The sequence below is a fragment of the Lontra canadensis genome, unplaced genomic scaffold, assembly GCF_010015895.1.
Source record: "Lontra canadensis isolate GAN:19392208 unplaced genomic scaffold, GSC_riverotter_1.0 scaffold76, whole genome shotgun sequence".
NCBI classification, from domain to species: domain Eukaryota; kingdom Metazoa; phylum Chordata; class Mammalia; order Carnivora; family Mustelidae; genus Lontra; species Lontra canadensis.
Genome location: NW_022631070.1, coordinates 6,380,495 through 6,393,866, shown reverse-complemented (window position 1 = coordinate 6,393,866; position 13,372 = coordinate 6,380,495).

Below are 13,372 nucleotides of genomic sequence, written 5' to 3'. Positions count from 1 at the left end.
AAGACTGAGCATGTGTGAAGTCAGTTTAAGGGGTTAATATAATTATTGTTAGAAAAGAGGTCTGTGGTTAGACTTACTAGCAGTTTTTAAACATTAAGGAGAAGTCAGTTGAAGTAGTTGTGTCTTAAAGCCATTTTGTTTTCCAATATGAGGGCTTTGGTCTGTGCTTTTTGTTGTTGTCATACAAGTTTATGACCATAATCAACAATATATAAAATCTTATACCAGCCTTTAACATTTTTGGCAAATAGGTCCTTTTCTCTAAAAAACAATCTACCCCACCATGGCCGCCATGTCCAAAAACACAGGTGGGATGAACAACAGCACAATGACACAAACACAGGGCCACATGTCCCCTGGGCCATAGACTGCAGATCCTGGGAGACAAGCTCAAGGCTGGCAAATGGGGAACCTGTCAATCAGGAGAAAATGCTCTTAATCTCCCCAGTTTCCCCTGAAGCGTATTTAACATGACTTTCTGGTGTTCTGTTCTCTCTCCTAAATACACACTCAAGGTCCTCAGACCTTGACCTTTAGCACCAGAAGGCCAGAACCTTCCCCGTGGACAGTCCCAACCATTTATACATAATTGTGACTTTCCCTGTATCTGACATTCCCCCACAAAAGTGCTTGCATGGCTAATCTAGGACCATAAAGCAAGAGGCCTTAATGCCCAAAAATGAAATATTGGCTTCAGAAGACAGGAGGAGCATCGAAGGAGAGACAAAAAGACATAGAGGGCATTGGCAATTCATCAGTGTAATCCTAACTGTGTGTGTTCCTAGCAGTGAGCAGCCCTAAGATTGTCAACAAAGAGACTCAAACACTAGTAGGTAAGTCAGAGGCACACACTCAGTGTGACATGATGCACTCACCAGAGCAGGAAAACTAGGTGTGTACACTTAATCTTTGACATTATAAATAAACTTATGAAAGAAATACATCATTTTTTAGGAATCTGCTTGACACATCATTTTAATCTATTTATCACACCCAGCTGATTGCACCTTCACAAGGCAACCCTTCGAATATTTGAGAACTCGTGGCATGTTTCAACACATGAGTCTTCTGTTTAACCGGATAAACATCACAAGGTCTTCTAACCATAAGTCACATAAAATATGGTTGAGTATCTCCACTGGCCTGAAAATGTTCCTGTAGGCATTTACTGCTTGGCCATGATCCCGTGTAAAGTTGTGCTGTTTTCAAGGGAAATGAGACGTTTTGGAGAAAACTTACCTAAGAAACAAGTGCCTGGTTTCCAGTTTCCGCTTTGACATGTGACAGGCATAGAAGCTACCACTCCCATTTTACACCAAGGAGAAGGCTAGACAAACTGAGCACAAGTGACTTCAAGAGTCACTTGGTCCAAGAGAAGTCTTGGACCCATCAGAGAACCAAGGCTGCAGGGCCACCTGCCATCTTGCAATCTGGACACTGGAGAATCCAGAGAGCCACAGCCTCTCTTTACCCAGACCAGAAGCTTCTGGAGCCACAAACACGGGGTACCACTTAAATTGCAAGGTTCATGAATTTCTGAGATGGGTGTCGAACAGTAAGAGGTCACAGTCCTGTGGGTGGGAGCTCACCATTTCCTGACCACACTTCAAGGTAACCCAGAAGATTCTCAAAGTAAAGACTCCAGAAAGATAGCCTTATGGCTCTGGCAGGGAGGGAGGAAGAGTAATCCAGGTGAACCTAGAACATTCTCTTTACCAAAGGCTCACCCTTCAGGAGAGAAGACTTAGCTAGCCTTACCTCAGCTGGGGGAAGGTCTTTCTTCCGCTCCAGCCCACCTAACATTTATGTTTCACCCAAGGGGGTGACACAAAAACAGAGTCAGAAGGTGAGGGCCTCAAGGAAATGGATGGGGAGCTCTACAGTCAAGAAAGGGAGAAAGGTGTCAGGAGAAGAAAAGCTATTCCATGGGGGAGAAACACTCTTGCAAGTCACAGCCCAAAGAGAAAGCACAAGGGATCTTCAGGGCAGTGAAACTCTTCTGGACAAGATGATAATGGTGAATACACATGATTATGCTTTTGTCCAAACCCACAGAACTTTAGATCACAAAGAATAAATTTCAACATATGCAAATTTAAAGTAACTCATGCACCCAAGATGTATGCAGAATTACATGTGCATGAAAACAGCTCATGGAACGAAGAGGAAAGAGAGACTGACCTACGTAAATTTGCAGTGGGCGTGAGTCCAAAGAAAGTGCACATCAGTCCTGAAGTCTGGACGGTAAAGGTACGTGTGCATGCTTTCCCACCAGGAAAACCACCACGCAGGTATACTTGAGTTGAGCAGTTAAGTAGATGGGTGGTAGATGGTTTGAGCCCGGTTCTCGTTTTGGGAGCGAGAGGTTACAGAGAAGCAAGGGAGAAGTCTCGAATTGATGCCCGTGGCACCATGAGTAGCAGACAGAAATATAAACTCATATTCGACTTGATCTAGATGTATAGGTTTACACATAAAAATATTATAGATAGATGCACACACGGGATAGTACACGCTCTGGCAACCGAGAACCAAGAAGCAGTGATTCCCACTAATGGCAACGTGTACACCTAACCCCCCATCCCAACTCCTGACACCATTCCCCAGCAAAAGGAATGAGGGTCCTCAAAGAAATGGCCAATCCCAGGACCGGGTTGGTGGAGGAGAAGCATGAGTTGAGTGTGGGGCATCTTTGTATTGCCGAAGACCAGAGATATCAAGCAAACAACACTGGTGACTGAACAGCCCCGCAAGGAGGGGGTATGTCGAAAGCACAAGGGGGACACCTACGAGATAGCCAGTGGCCACAGCTGGAACAATGTGGACAACAAAGTGAATTCCTCTCTGATCGTAATCCAAAATTTAAAAAAAAAAAAAATCTGTGAGTCCCTGCTAACAAGAATAATCAAATAAACAAATAGTAGGCAAATCTCCCGTGCATGAGTGTTTCTCATCACTTGTGCTGATCCTCTGCCCTCAGAGCCAGAGCCTAACTCCCACTCTTTAGGTGCAGGCTAAGCTTGCTGAGTTCCTGCCCAAAGACGTCGTATGCAAATGTGGACAAGGAGAGTAACTGTCGCAGAGGATCCTGGAAAACTCCGTGTCAGCCCAGTGACCAAGGTTAACGTCATTAGTGAGAGGTCATCATCAACCGTTAATAGTACCAAACTCGGTATGTGATGTGAAGAACAAATGGTTAATGAAGTGAAGAACAAAAGGCATGCTGCCCCTGCGACTGGACTCCCCAGAACTTTAACCCCAGTGTCATCGCAAGAGAAAAACATCAGACAAATCCCATCAGAGGCGGATTCTACAAGACTCCTAACTCGTCCTCCTGGAAACTGTCAATGTCATCGAAATCAGTTAAGGTTGGGGAAGCCATCATGGCACAAAGGAGCATAAAGAGACATGACAACTGAGACATGACAATTAGTTTTAAAAAAAACTAATGCTTGTTATTTTTTAAATATGTACAAGTTTATTTGGTTTTGTGTATTAGTCCTTTGACATGGAATATATGAAAATATTTTGCAATACGCATGCAACAAAATATGTGCAACAAAATATTTGCAATAGTCATGTAACATTAAAAGTCACTGATTTATAATTTTTCAGTGAGAGTGACATTAATGTTTATTTGAGCCACATCTCTCGATTTTGTCAGGTTAGACAAGAACTCATGACCCAAATATATATTTCTCTTTTTTTTAAGATTTCATTTACTTATTTGAGAGAGAGAAAGAGCTAGAGCAGGGGAAGGAACAGAGGGAGAAGCAGACTCCCCACTGAGCGGAGAGCCTGACATGGGGCTCGATCCCAGGACCCCGGGAACATGACCTGAGCCAAAGGCAGATGCTTAACCAACAGAGCCACCCAGGTGCCCCAAGTATATATTTCTAAAATTAAATCTCAATAAATCAGACAAAAATAAGTTCAACCTCTAATTGATCTTATTCCAATCTTTCCAGTATGGCTCTGATTCGTCTGTAAAATACTAAGTAGCTAAAGGGACGCCCTCTGTTCTCTGTTTTAAACTTTCCTTAAATGAAAGCCGGATTTGGGATGTCTCGGGATTTTGTGCCTCTCATCTCCGTCTTGTAAATAAGGATAACAGTAGAATTGACATTTAACGAACAGTTTTATTCTAATAAATCTGTAAAAGAAATCTGTGAGGAAGCATTCAAATAACAAGTGAATGTGTAGTTTGACTGTAAGAATATTGCTTTTAATACAATCATTTGAGTCCAGCACAAGGGAGAAAGGTCAGTGCACCAGGACCAAAAAAAAAAAAAAAAAAAAAGTGCAGAGATAATAGCTAGACGTTTAGTTTTCTAAATGTCTTAGCATTTGGCTTTGAGTTATAACTTGGCACAGACGTTACTATTGCAACTGAATGTGCCCTTGTCCAATGAGCCTCTTATTTGATGATGAAGTGAAGAACAAATGGTTAGTAATATACTTAACGTTCCAAACCCTCACTGTAAATCTTCTTTGGTGAATATAAACTGTCCTGATTTCTTCCATCCAATAAATAAGCAAAATTTCTTCCATCCAACAAATAAGCAAAATAAAAAAGAGATAACCTGAATAATTTTGACAGAGGGCTTTTCTTCTTAATTTATATTTTGACTTTATTTCTCTTTCTCTCTCTCTCTCTCTTTTTTTAATCTGTGATAATAGATTTCAGTTAGGAATCCTTTCTGAGCCAAATCGTGGGAGGTTAGGTCAATGCTGAGAACACGTAGCAGACAAACCATTTTAATTAAGCTGGCTAATTCATCATGTGTTGAGAAAAATACACCTACTGTTATTACCTGCCTGGATACATCATTCATTTCTAAAATTGGAATTACACATTCAAACAAAATTAAAATATTTGTTTGTCAGAGTGTGGTCCACAGATCCACATCATGTGGGACAGTCTTATCCCCTACCTGAGATCTACTAAATCAGAATTTTCATTGAACGAGAATTCCAAGTGTTGCTCACACACCTGAAATCCTGTATAACTACTAATTTTGGGAAAATGTTTGCACCAGAATGTGCTGTGTGAAATTCCACTTTAGGTTTATTTTTGAATTTGTTGCAAATGTTTTTGTCATTCCTTTGTTGATGTCCTCCATCCAAGATGTGAATGCAAGGTAAGTGCTTACCAGCTAAAAGCACTAAAGTGTCCTAGATGAGAGCTCATTCTTGCCTTTCATCTTCCAACCAAATAGCTCCAGATGAGGCAGCGCCCCCTCCACACCATCTTAGTCCTAGAATCTGCTGTTTCCAGCCTTTCAAAAGTCAGCATCTACTAACTGAGCTAAAGGGAAGCGCTTTGGTCTCAAATCTGGTTCTGACACCCTGCAGGCTGATTCTTCCGGCTTTTAGCAGTCAGAAGGGACAAAGCGATTCGTACGCTATGGCAACCAATAACTCCAAATCTGAAGGCTTAACATGGCAAGGTCTATCACTCATTCACCTGCGAGGGTGGGGTGTCGGTATGGGCATCATCCTTTTTTCTTTTTTCTTTAATGGATCATTTTTGGGTGCTGTATGTAGACATTCATAACCAACCTGAAGGTCAGGAGATTTTACGCAAATGTATTATCTTACACTTGGCGAAATTAACATTCCAAAATAGTTCTCCCTGAGCTAAACTCAGGTCCACAGGGCTGTGTTCCTTGCTGGAGATATTAATAAAGATGCATACCCTTGCCTGTCCCAGCTTCTAGAAGCTGCCTGCATTCCCGGGCTCATGGCCCCTCCCTCTGCCTTCAAAGACAGAGTCAGGGCATCCTCAAATCTGACTCTGCTCTTCCCTTTTGTCTCCCTCTTCTACTCTCAGGGACCCTGGTAGTTACAGTGGGCTCACCTGGATAATCTAAGAGAACCTCCTTATTTTAAGATCAACCGATTAGTAATCTTATTTTCATCTGCAACCTTAACTCCAGTTGCCTAGTAACATAACACACTAGCAGGTTCTGGGGATTTAGATGTGGATATCTCTGGGAGTGAGGGGAGCATTATTCTGCCCCCCATATCCGCATTAGGAAAAAGAAAGGATTGTCCTCACAAGTGAGAGTCAAGTTACACCGTATCAATATATCACAAAACACAGGTTCTCAGTAATCTCGGGCCAATTTTTCTAACATGGTTTCCAGTATATATGAAATATATGCTTGTTTCCAACTGTCTTGGGAGATGGAAATCCAGTAGCATGTAGACTTTCAGACCAATATTTCTCCAACTGAGCTAGTCATTAAAATATCTGAGGTACTTGTTAAAATTGTAGGTTCTGAGGCACTGCATCCCAGACCCTCGGGCGAGAACGTAGGAATCACTGTTTCACAAACGAACACCATGTTTATGAGTCAACGTGAGAGACTAGAGGACTCTGTGGAAGACACGGAAGTTTCCGAAATAGGTTTCTGACCATTAGGGAAAGAAAGCTTGTGCACATGGACCCGAATCTGCGTGGGAGGGTGACAGGAAAAACTCCCATTAGTCAGACACTCCTGTGTTTTTTGGGACTCCAAGTACTTGTCTATGTTCTGACAAATGATTTCACCAAATAGGAAACTGGCTTTACCCACATGTATGGGCAACCCTGGGGCAGGATGATTTTTACGACCAAAGGCAGCTTTAAGGTAAAGGTGATGACTCACGGAGTGCTTGCGTTAGCCCAACTTCTGAACAAGGGATGCTTGGTAACACCCCGTCCGCTGAGAACGAAGTCAGAGAAGAGCAAGGATTACCCCCATTTTACGTATGAAATTACATAGGCATGTAGAGATCAAGTTGCTTTCTCAAAGTCACACATCCGCCGAGGTGTCGAGACAGGATTCCACCCCGGAAACGTATTCCAGAGCCCATGACTGCAAACCCACTCATGTATCTATGGCCTCTGAGCAAACGTCATGTAGGGTTTCAGTGCTGCAAACCAAACCAGTCTGGGATCTGAAACCTGAGTTGCAAGTCTGTGGATCTCGGATGACCCAGATGGAGTGAAGACAATAGTCTTCTCAAGAAATGACTGCCAAGCATTCCGTTTAAAAATTCAGTCATCATAAGAGCAAACTGGGGAACCTCCAACTAAAGCCCAATCATCAAGGTCAGATGCAGTTTTGCAGGAAGGTATTATGGAAACAGCAGGCGTTAAGCTTACGCAAAGCAAACGTGAGCTTGCAAATAGTACAATATGGGTTATTAAAAACACAGTGATTTTGAAATAACGCCACAGTTCTCATATGTAAAGTACCCAGCGAAATGAGATTTTATCTTGAACATCTATAAAAATACTGGAATGCAGAAATGGAGAACAGTTGGCCAGAGAGCAGGTTACAGTCTGGTCTTGATGGTCCCAGATATGCAGACACTATTAAGCGACTCTTACAATCACTCGAACATTGCCAGGCTCTCTTACTCAGGTAGCATCACAGTCTGGACACAAGTGCTGGGAAACTAAGGAGCCTGAACCGTAGAGCATGTTAGGAAAGGACTGTGAGCACTGAATGGCCCCTCCAGAGCCAGAGAGGGTGGGATCAAGATTGGGAAGCAATGGAAAATGTCGCACTGAGAGGAAGCGTCTTATGCAAACTTCGGTCAAGATGTGCCTCTCAGAGCTGTGCGTAAGCCATGTGCGTGGTTCCCCGGGCATCCGCTCATCTGTGACAGATCCCGAGATCAGGTGATCTTGACTCAATCTTTGTCCTATATTTCTACCCCAACCTCCAAATGACCAAAAACATTATAAAGTTCAGATATCAGTCATCTTTTAGTCTCCCTTGCATCCCTCCATCCCTCCTCCCTTCCATAGTTTTCTCTTTTTTAATTCTCTTGGCATTTTCGTCTGGGAAGTTCCACTTGCCCTACCCTCGAGTTGAGTGATTCTCTCCCTGGCCACATCTCCTCCAGTGAGGAGCCCGTCAAACGGGTTCCCCTCCCAGCTGACCTCACCTGTCTCTGCTCGTGTGTTGTCACTTTTTCCTGATATGTTAATCACAGTTACTTTAAACAATCCCCAAATCTGTGTTGACTTGAAATGATGACATCAGATACTTCTGTTGTCTTTCCAGACTGCACATTTTCTCATCTTTTTTTTAAAGATTTTATTTATTTATTTGACAGATCACAAGTAGGCAGAGAGGCAGAGAGGCAGAGAGAGAGAGAAGGAAGCAGGATCCTCGCTGAGCAGAGAGCCTGATGCGGGGCTCAATCCCTGGACCATGGGATCATGACCTGAGCCAAAGGCAGAGGCTTAACCCACTAAGCCACCCAGGTGCCCCACATTTTCTCATCTTTTAGCGTGCCTTGTGATTTTTTTTTTTTAATTGAAAGCCAGACATGACCTACTGCGCAGCAGGAACTGGCGGTAAAGAGACATTTCATGGGAGATCTGGGGAGTGTTTAATGCTTATTGTAGCTGAATGTGTCAGAGGCTTCAGGGTTTTCTAGTACCATCTCCCATGACATCTTTGGGGCTTTCCCAGGAGGGCCTCCCTAGAGTCTGAGTCCACAGCCCTCCCCATTCCACACTACTGTTATTAGACATGGTGGCGAGCATGGGAAAGAGGAAGTACTCTGTTACCGCGTGATTAGGTCACAGTGTCTTAGCCTGTGTCCCTGGGCTACGACCTTAATGGGAATCTGCATCCATAACTGTCCTCTGACCTCTCTCTGTTGCATCAGAGCCCTAAGAAGACACTGTTATTGAGGACTGGTGGGAGGTAGAGCCCTACACCATGAACATGTGTATCATTTCAGTAAAGAGCTAACAAGGGATCTTTATGTCTTTCTAAAGAACAAAACCTTAGCTAACAGCTCTAACAAGGTTTCTAGAACAATCATTGTGAAGGTAAATGAACAGAACTCAAGTGTATGGGGGACTTGTAGCCACCGGATAAAAAGGTCTGAAAGATGTTCTTAAAAGTTCACCTTTTCTGAAATACAAAGCAAAATAATTTGTATTTTGACATTGAGCTCCACGAAGGGAGTTTATGCATGTAAATATGCATGTATATTTTAGAAACCCTTATTAAGATTTTAATTTGCTGTCAAGGGCAACTTGTCATGTGAAGATGAAACTATTTTATGATTCATTTGCCAAGTGTGACTGTACAGCTGAGATTAATTTAATCTGAGCTCTCCTGCATTCGTATTCAAAAGGCGTCTCACAGGGAGAAGAGCCCTTGGTTCTATTTTCCGCTTACAATGAAGGAAATGTTCTTACGCGCTCTCTGTGTTGGTGATGACCACGAGCTGCTGGATTAAAGGGTTTTGGAGTTCGGCACAAATACGGATTAGGAATGAAAGCAATTTCCGAGATGTCTCGCTGTCCCGCAGACACCGGCTTGGATGACACAGGGCCGCGACAGGAGGAGGCTGTCGCGCTCGCCCTGGGGAGGAAATGTCACCTCGAGCAGTAAGTGACATTCCCAGATTCCTGCAAGAGTGTCAAGCACCGCTTCAAACGACTTGCCCGCCTCAGCCCACTGCTTTCTTGGCGTTGGGCCCCAAGCCAGTATCCGGTTGATCAATCCGGACCTGGCTTATCTTCACTTCCTAGAAATTTCTCCTCGTGTCCGTAAACACCGTCCCCACAGTCGGAATGAGCCAGGCATGTTCAGAACCAAACTGAGCCTCGGGGACCGTGGGAACAGGGTCGCGCTGCGGGTGTGGACGGGTCCCTTCGTTCTGAGGTCAGTGAGTGAGTTCTAAGCCATCCTACTGAACTCCTGAGGCCCCCAGACCAGCCAGGTGCTGTTCAGTCTCCCGCCTCCATCCTGATCTCTGACCCCTGAGTGCACAAGGTCAGTGTGGCCGCTGATGGCGCTGACCTCTGACAGTGTGGCCACTGATGGCACAGCCCAAGGGACAACAGCGGACGCGCACTGCCCAGCTCTCCCCTCCTGGCCCGGGCTGTCCTTCCTCCTGCCTCCTTCTCCTTCTGCCCCCTGCACCTCACCTCCACCAGGGCAAGCAACAGCCCTCAGCCTCTCCCTCTCCTCCACTGAGGTGATGGAAAGTTCCAGGGTGCCTCTTGCCTCTTGTACCAATGGCTCCAGAAAATCTTCCTTCTGACGTTCCCACCATCCCCTTTCCCAGTCCTCCCACCGAGACTGTGGCGTCCAAAGACCAGGCACGTGTGCTCACAGACACACTTTTTACCACCGTAATTAATTATTATTACTGGCAGACTCTCACAGGCCAGACAGTCCATGGGCTCCAGGAATGTCTTGTTCTGGATGGCTCCAGCCATGCTCAGGTGGTCTGGAAGCTCTCGCGTTGTGCCATCAATTTGCAAATTTAGATGACGTTTTAGCATCATCGTTACACGTTCGTACATCCAGACTGCTCTCAGACTGAAAATCTCTTGAAGTTAACGACTGCATCTTACTGTCTACAACAGGCACAGAATAAATACAATATGTATTTTGAGCCCCTACGGTAATCCAGAAAAGGAAAACTGAGGCCTGTGGGATAATACCAGTAAATGCTGCATTTCCCGTGGTGACCCGGGCTTACGGTGGTTCACAAGAGTAAGTGGGTGGGCGTCACAGGAGTAGGGCGGGCAGGGTGGGCCCATCGTGGGCCTTATTCACGCGGCTAGAGAATGTTCTGGTATCCCAAAACTCACACAGCAAGCATTACAGTCAAAACCTCAGCTCAGGGTCCGAAGTGAAAGTCCACATATAGTGACAGATATATGACTATTTAGCTAGAGTACACAAATAACTCTTACGGTACAATAAAGATTGTTTTAAGATTTTGTTTATTTGAGAGAGAAAGAGCAAGCATGCGGGGAGCAGCAGGCAGAGGGAGAAGCAGACTCCCCAGTGAGTGGGGAGCCTGATGCGGGGCTCGATCCCCTGACCGTGGGACCATGACCTGAGCAGAAGGCAGACGCGTAACCGACTGAGCCCCCCAGGCCCCCCTTACAACAAATACACCAAAGACAAGCTAGCCACTAGGAAATGGGCAAAGGTCCTGAAGAGTATTTCACCACAGAACGGCTAAGAACTATATGAAAATGTGCTCAGCATCCTCGGTAACCAGAAACACGCAAACTAGAACCATAATTAGATATCACTTCATAACCAACAATACGTCTGTGGTAAAAAGACTAACACCACTGGATGTTGCTGCGGATGTGTGCACAGCCACCAGAGAGCTTGAACACGGCTGCTGGGAATTTAAAATTAGGGCCCAGCAGTTCCACACATAGACGTCTACCCAAAAGAAATAAAGCAAACCTCCGGGAGAAAACCTGTCTACGGCAAGACTTGCAATAACCCCGCACTGAGAGCAGCCCAGCGATCCGTCCGCTGGCAAACAGATGGACAGATGACAGCGAACGCATACCGTCATGAGCTATCATCCAAGAAGGAGCAGGGGACACGGAGTCACACCAACATGGATGAAACCCAGATAGATACCGAGAAAAGTAGGTCAGAAATAAAAGAGGGGACATGTGTGAGCCACTCTGTTCCGGGTCCGCAGCTCCCCTGGCCTGAGCCGTGGTGACAGAGAGTGGATAATGGGGTCCCAGAGCGGAGACAGAGAAACCCCGAGAGAGCTGCAGGCGCGGGACGGGGGCGGTGCTCAGGGAGCTGTACACCCCCACTGTGTGTGTCCTGTGCATTGTAGGTCCATACCAGACCTCATAGACCGGCCAACGTTTAATAAACGTTGTTTATCTGTTCCATTCTCTCTGAGGGACAGCGGCAAGCTTGCTCAATTTCTGAGACATTTTTCTGAACCATGAGTTCATCGCGCTCTACACGCTGAGTCTGGATGTGTGACCCTGAGGGGTGATGAAAGGTGTTCATAGAGCCTGTCCCGGGCTGTGCTCCTAATAACAGTGCGGAACTCATAGCTGTGGTGAATCTCAAGCTTCCCACCCACGGCTACTTTGGGGAAGATAGGAACTCTTGAAACTGGCCAGCAGGGCTTTAAAAGGCCAAAGGAAATAAAATGTTCTGTCCAGACGCCACTAAAAACTTTGAGAACGTGGTAGTTTCAGAGCAGACTGACCATCTGCTAGCAGGTCTGACGTTTGCGCAATGATCGGTTAACCACAAATACCGTGGAAATACTATTTGAAGGAGGCCAGAGAACCTATACACAAGGCACACCTCGCTTTCTGTGAAAATGCGTATCCAATAAGTACTTTTAATTATCAAGAACATCACAGGAGCTGGGACTGTGTGTATTCAAAGTATCCACAGAAAACTGGAAAATAGAGACCCCTGTTATTTTTCCCCCAACCTCACGAAGAGAACCCGTGCCATAATTGGGCAAATATATGTATATAATAAGAAAAAAATGTCACTGGAATAAATGAGCCTTGGTTATATCAAGAATGGGATGTTTAAATAGTCAGATGATCGAGCTCTCTCTGTAGGAAAGACAGCTTCTGCTATAATAAAAATTTTTGAAGAGGGAAATCTTTTGTTTCTGCAGCGACACAGATGAACCAATGATTGTTCACAGGAATTTTGTTCAGTTTCACATTCCAGCTTTCTACTCCTAAAACTGCCTGGCGCTAGCTACGTGAAAGGAAAGCCACCTGCCCTGCTTCTACGAGCAAACACTGAAAACATTATCACTTGGAAAGCTGCTCAGCATATGGGCTTTGAGGTTTTTAAAGGTTCATTGCCTTGAAAATGATTTTCCACATTGCAAAGTCACTCTCCAGATTAGACCTGGAGACTGTCTTCTCCTGCAAGGAAGGGCTCACGGGTGTGGTCTTGCTGGGCGGGCTGGGCTCCCGGCCCCGCCTGTGCCTGCTTCTGTCTCTGCTGGGGACCCGGCTCCTCTCCAGCGAAAGTGGAAGGGCAGCTGACCAGCCTCTGTCTCCCTCCTTTCCTTCTGTGTCTGCACTTGCTGTTCAAGCGACAACAAGTGACAGAGCCGCTTCATTGGGGGAGGGGGGGACGGGAGCAGACGTTGCTCATTCCCTGCCCATTTTGTGTCTGACTTCTCTTTGGTAGCGATATCTGCATGAACCCATTCCAAGCCAGCTGCCCCGATCCTTACACCAAGCCCTAGGCAGCATTCTGATGGGGACTAAGGGGAATACTTGCTCAGATCCCTAAAACAATCCATTTGCCCCAGGGGGGGCTGGAGGCGGGGCAGGGCTGAGCCCAAACCTGCCAGAACAAAAATCTCGGGGCTTTTATTGAAAAGAGAGAACTAGAGAGTAAGTGGCCCCTCAAGTAGGTCATGGCAGGTAAGCCTCGGAAGGCTTTTAAAGTGGAGGAATAGTGAGGGGGCGTTGACCACACGCAAAGCTGTGCCTCAGCCTCTAACACCTGTCTTCACAGTCACACAGCCGTCTGCAACGGAAGGCGGGTTTCTCCCCACATCGCTGTCCCCTTTGCCC